The sequence below is a fragment of the Cupressus sempervirens genome, chromosome 9 (genome assembly GCF_028749045.1).
Source record: "Cupressus sempervirens isolate cs-2001-9-10 chromosome 9, ASM2874904v1, whole genome shotgun sequence".
Lineage (NCBI taxonomy): Eukaryota > Viridiplantae > Streptophyta > Pinopsida > Cupressales > Cupressaceae > Cupressus > Cupressus sempervirens.
In genome coordinates, this window is record NC_143126.1 from 718602731 (window position 1) to 718609049 (window position 6319).

The 6319-nt window shown below is 34.3% G+C and overlaps 1 pseudogene across 2 annotated transcripts; it reads right to left on the minus strand.

Moving 5' to 3' along the window:
- Window positions 1-1330: 1330 nt before the first annotated feature.
- On the minus strand, window positions 1331-5309 carry LOC149540744 (pentatricopeptide repeat-containing protein At2g03880, mitochondrial pseudogene; annotated as a pseudogene). Of its 2 annotated transcripts, XR_016356437.1 has the most exons (4): window positions 2143-5309; window positions 1901-1958; window positions 1725-1762; window positions 1331-1558 (listed from the first exon to the last, which is right to left on the minus strand). The product of XR_016356437.1 is annotated as a pentatricopeptide repeat-containing protein At2g03880, mitochondrial pseudogene, transcript variant X2 (transcript). The 2 variants fall into 2 exon arrangements; XR_016356436.1 differs by having other exon boundaries at window positions 1331-1762.
- Between the last annotated feature and the right edge of the window lie 1010 nt (window positions 5310-6319).

The following is a 6319-nucleotide window of genomic DNA, read 5'->3' on the forward strand; positions in this document are numbered from 1 at the left end:
CTCCTTGTTTCTAAACTGCAGCCACGAGCTCTTCTCCAACTTTACCCAAGATCCAAGTGTAAACTGCCTCACATTCAGCGCTCTATCCACACACTCACAACTCCACCATAATCTTGCTGTAAACTGCCTCACATTTGACACTCTGTTCATAGACTCAAGAAAACTCACCCTTTGCATCCTCCCTCTCTCCAAGCTTCTACTAAGAAGAGATCACGCCTTCAAGCTTTCACACCTTGAAGCTTCCAGACCTTGAAGCTTCCAAAGCTTGATTAGAAATGCTCATATGCCTTGCTTAAATAGGCACTTACCACCCCATGCATGATTTATCCACAACCTTCTAGAATTTCCACCCACACACCTCGATAAATGGAATGACAACCATTTTTATTTTATTTTTCTATTTACGCCACCTATGCACCTCGAAAATAGAATTTTTTTCTTTTCTTTTCTCCTTTTTCTCTTATTTTATTTTTTTATTATTTTTCCTTCTATTTTCGTCACTTTCTCTCTTCTCCACAATTTATTTTAAATTATTATTATAAATTTTCCCATGCAAGATGCTCCTGCATCATATTATTTTGCAAATATTTTATTACCATGACAATGAACTTGATTCCATTCAAATGCTCCATTCTATTGTAATGTATGCTTAGAAATTTGTGTTTTTGAACATTATGAATTGAATCTCTTATTACATACTGACATAACATAAGTGAAAAAATAATCATGATTCTTAATGTAGTTGTAAGGATTGCAATAAGACTTTAGATGTGACATAAAATTTATCCTTACAAACAAATGTTAGGTACGGATGTAAAATTATTCAATTCCTATTTTATCATATTCAATTTAACCATTAGCACCATTTGTTAGGTTTACTACATCTAAATAAAGTAATCAATTTGACCATATTTTGAATATGCTTGTGATATTATTTTCAATCCTACAAATATCTCTCATTGTATTTATTTGAAATCCTAACCCCCTTGATTCTTTTGTGCTCTTTTAAACCTATTGCCATTGCTAACACTCATGAAATGCTCTATGTAGGTCTCTCCCAACCACCTTCAAGCCTTCATCTCATTAGTAACAATTTACATCATCACACACAATTTTGTAATACCATTTGTGTGAGATCCCAATACAATATAAATTATGATTTTATTTTTACATTTCTAAATGTTATCCTCTTTTATCTAAACTAAATATATAGGCTCCTTTATATGAGAATTTTAAAATTGGATACATATCTACTAATTACAACATAAACACAATTATAGTTTATTCTAATTCTTTCTACATTAGTTTATTCTAATCAAAACCAAACATATTGATCTTAAACTAAATTGAAAATGCTATTATGGGTGTGATTTGATGGTTAAAATGGGGCATTTCGACAAATTCAATGAGGATAAAAACCCTATTGAGCTATTGAGTTCATAAGCCATAAGCTTGTGTTGTAAGTTTATATATAAGCTCAGATAATCTATGATAATGCAAAGGGGTGATAATTCCTAAGATGAACAGAAGTCTTCCAAAATTTGTATCTCTTGTTCACCTAGGCGAAACATTTCCATATTAGCCAACAAAATACAAAATTAAAAAAAAAATAAGAATCATAAATCTATTAGGTATCTCGCCATGCAAATTGGTGTTAAGCAACACAAGAAATATAAAACCATAAATGAGACAAAATCTACATGAACTTGCAGAGAATTACATACCTAATTACAAATGTGCAATTTAGTTGCAAATTATTGACCTGTCATAGACAAAAGATAATACAATTAATCCAAACTAATTAATTATATTGAATGAGAAGGATTAATTATGAGCCCTTCTCTCAAATTTCCTAGTAGTCAAGTCAAGCATCTTTCCATTTACTTCAATTATATCTCACCTTTTCTTTTTCCCCATTCTTCACCTCCACCTTTTCATTTCGTACATATGCTGGTTTCCTGGAAGCAATTCAATCAAACATCCATATTATCATTAAACAGGTTGCTGGCAATGTATAAAGCAGCGATCTGAACTGCACTCTATGAAAGTAATTTTATGAAATCAACGGCATGGTATACATTGCCCAATTCTTAAAACCAAAAGAGAAAGGAAAATAAACTTTGTAGAAACAGAAAATAAAACCTCAGCTGCTTTATTATTAGTCCCGGTCTGATATGGTGCACAATATTGTAGTGCAAGCCTATTTTTCAGCTTCATTTAACATATCCAGTAATCTCTACAAAGAACATTGTCCCTGTTTGAAACGACGTAAACGTCTTGCATGTCTTACAACGATTTCCCTTTCAACAACCTTGGAGATGAATTTCGTTACAGTGTGACAATTAGTACATATTTGAAGGATCTAAAAAACTCTAATAGTTGTTCCAGGGGATGTGTTCGATAAATCGAATGCAATTGCCAACTTTTCTCTATGGTGGCAGAGAAATCATCACCAATAATCTCCACAAGAACATTGTCCCTGTTTAAAATGATGGAATCGATTGGCATCTCTTACAACAATTTCCCTTTCAACAATTTTGGAGATAAATTTTGTTGCAGTGTGACAATCAGCACATACTCGAAGGTTCTTAACAACTCTGATAGTTGTTCCAGGAGGTGTGTTTAATAAACCAAATGCAATTGCCAACTTTTCACTATGGTGGCAGAGAAATGATTCTTTTTCCTCCTCTTCCACATCATTAAGTAAATACCTTGAATCTGGAATATACCCAGCCGCCTTCATATCCCAAGCCAATTTCTCCAACTCCCCATAGATATCATGTGTCTGTGGATGTGATCTGTCTCCTATACGAAAAGCATGTACCATTTTATGGCCTTCAATCCAACTACATCCAGGGATCTTTTTTATTTGTCTATCTTTCATCAAACTCCTTACCATTTGAACCTCACTCCACCTGCCCACTTCTGCGTAGATGTTTGAGAGAAGAACATAGGTCGCAGCATTTTTAGAATCCAAATCAAAAAGCAGTGTCGCTGTAAATACTCCTAGGCCTATATTCATATGTGATCTACAAGCACCAAGAAAGCACATCCATACGACTACAACAGGTTTAACTGGCATCTTAATGATAAATTTTAGGGTGTCCTCAAGATAACCAGAGCGAGCAAGGAGGTCAACCATGCACACATAATGATCAACTGTAGGTGTAATGCAATAATGGCTACTCATATGATTGAAGTATGCACAGCCCTCATCCACTAAACCTGCATAGCTGCACGCACATAGGATGCATGCAAAGCTTACAATGTTAGGGTATGTTCCAGAGTGTTCCATTAATTCAAAGATTTTGAAAGCATCTTTGCAAAATCCATTTTGGGCATATCCTGCAAGCATGGCATTCCATGAGATGACATCTTTTTCAGGCAATCTTTCAAACAGTTCACGTGCCTTGTTTATGCTTCCGCATTTTGCGTACATGTCTAAAAGAGCATTCCCAACTATAGTATCTGAGAAAGATCCCTCTTCCATAATGCTTTGATGGACATTCATACCTTGTTCCAAAGCTCCCATTTTGCCACAGGCCGGGAGGATGCTGGCAAAGGTTGTGGAATTTGGCTTTATACCTGTCGATTGCAATTGTTTGAAAGTTTCCAAAGTCTTTTCAACGAATCCATTTTGTGCATATCCTGCAAGCATAGCATTCCATGAAACCACATTTTTAGCAGGCATTTTGTCAAACAGTGCACGTGCCCTTTCTATGCTTCCACATTTTGCGTACATGTCTACCAGAGCATTTCCAACTGTAATATCTGACAAAAACCCCCCTTCCATTATGCTTTGATGGATGTTCATGCCCTGTTCCAAAGCTCCTATTTTAGCACAGGCAGGGAGGATGCTAGCAAATGTTGTGGGATTTGGTCTTACACCTGCCAATTGCATTTGCTTGAAAGTTTCTAAAGCCTTTTCAACAAATCCATTTTGTGCATATCCTGCAACCATAGCAGTCCATGAGATGACATCTCTTTGAGGCATTTTCTCAAACAGCTCACATGCCTTGTCTAGACTTCCAAACTTTGCATACATGTCTACCAGCGCAGTTGCAATTACAACATCTGACAAAACTCCTGTATCCTTTATGCTTTGATGGATATCCATACCTTCTTCCAAAGCTCCCATTTTGGCACAAACAGACAGGATGCTGCCAAAGGTTGTGGTATCTGGCTTTACATCCGCCAATTGCATTCGCTTGAAAGTTTCCAAAGCTTCTTCAAAAAACCCATTTTGTGCGTATCCTGCAATCAATGCATTCCATGAAACAACATCCCTTTGAGGCATTTTGTCAAACAATTCGCGTGCCTTGCACATTCTTCCACATTTCGCATACATGTCTACGAGGGCACTTGCAACGACAACATCTGACGAAAATCCCTCTTCCATAATGCTCTGATGGACGTCCATACCTTGTTCCAAAGCTCCCATTTTGGCACAGGCGGGGAGAATGCTGGCGAAGGTTGTGGAATTCGGCTTTACTTTTGCCAAATGCATTTGCTTGAAAGTGTCTAGGGCTTCTTCAACCAATCCAGTTTGTGCATACCCCGCGATCATAGCGGTCCATGAAACCACATTTCTTTCAGGCATTTTGTCAAACAGTTCACGTGCCCTCTCTATGCATCCACATTTTGCATACATGTCTACCGACGCAGTAGCAACAACGACATTTGACGAAATTCCTCTATTTTCGATGCTTTGATGGATGTTCATCCCCTGTTGCAAATCTCCCATTTTGGCACACGCTGGAAGTACGCTGGCAAATGTAAACTCATCGGGTTGGAGTCCTGTTCGTTGCATTTGGTGAAACAATGTGATTACTTCATGAGGATATCCGTTTTTCCTGTAACCCCCAATAATCATATTCCACGAGACACAGTCTCGTTCTTTCATTTGGTTAAACACATTACGAGCATAAATCAAACTCCCACATTTGACGTACATGCAGATAAGCTTATTAAGAAAATTTGTACGTGTAGCAAATGTAAATGGTCTGTGAGCAATGAAAGAGTGTACAATTTTCCCTTGTAAAAGCGCATTCTTGAGAATGCAGGTTTGTAATAGCTGAATATAAGTATTGGAATCTGCTGGGGGGTTGTGTGTAGCAAGCAGAATATGCAGCGCCTCCTTCGACATAATGTTGAAAGACTGAGATGGGTGATGAATAGCAATTGCATTTTCTGATTGTGGAAAACTGCAATGTTGTTCAGTTTACATCTACCAGACGATCAGCTGTTCCAGTTCTTCAGTGCTACTGTTTTTCCGCTCCAAATGTAGCCAAGCGCTCTGACAAGTATTTTTTTAACTCATAATTCATAATTCATAATAAAAAGGTTAGTATTTTAATTTGTTTTTTTGGAGACATTTCAATTTTGTACTCTTTTATATTTTACATCTGTTGGTATTGTAGACATCATCAAAATTCTTTTATTCCATTTTTAGTTCCTGCCATAGCTATAGAACTATAGGCAACGAACCTAATCTAACCAGCTATTAAACATCACTCTTTTAACCAATCAAATTTTGTTAATATTTTTAATAATTTAGTAATTTAGTATTTTATAAAGTTAGATGCAAATTATATAACATTACTAATATACAGATGCATTTATCACACATCTCATTTGTTTAAAAAATAAGGCGATAAGGACAGATTTTTCAGAATTGTCCATTATGACTCTAAAGTTTAAATATCAAAAATAATTTAAATAGATTTGAAGCAAAATTCCATTAAAAGTATTTTAAACTAATAGAGTTTAGGGTTTAATGTTTTTAAATATAAAAAATTGTAAGTGTTGTTTAAATTTTTATCATAATGAAAGTGAAGAACCATAATAACTTATTTAAATTATTAATTTTAAATTTAAATTTAGTTTTTAGAAATATATCAATATTGATTAAGTTTTTGGCCACTTAGACTATATCTCTTTAGTATATACTTATTATTATATTTATTTTGATATTAAAATAAATCAAATATTAATAAATTTAATTTTTAAATTGCCTTTAATAATATATTATTAGTCTTTTAATATCAAAATAAATCAAACAAAATAAATTAGTACATTCAAATTATATTATGAAATCTAAATTTTATTTGTTTATTTTGGTAAATCAAATTCATTTTTAAGTTCATTATTTTAGAATATCAAAAAAATTCTATAAACTTAAACATACCTTCCACAATTTGGCAAGAACTTAGTTGCTTTGCAACCTTGTTTTTTCCAATCTATTGATCAATCAAACATTATAAGTAATTAAAAAATCTTACATTTCATTCTTGAAAAAATAATTAATTTAATTTGTAAG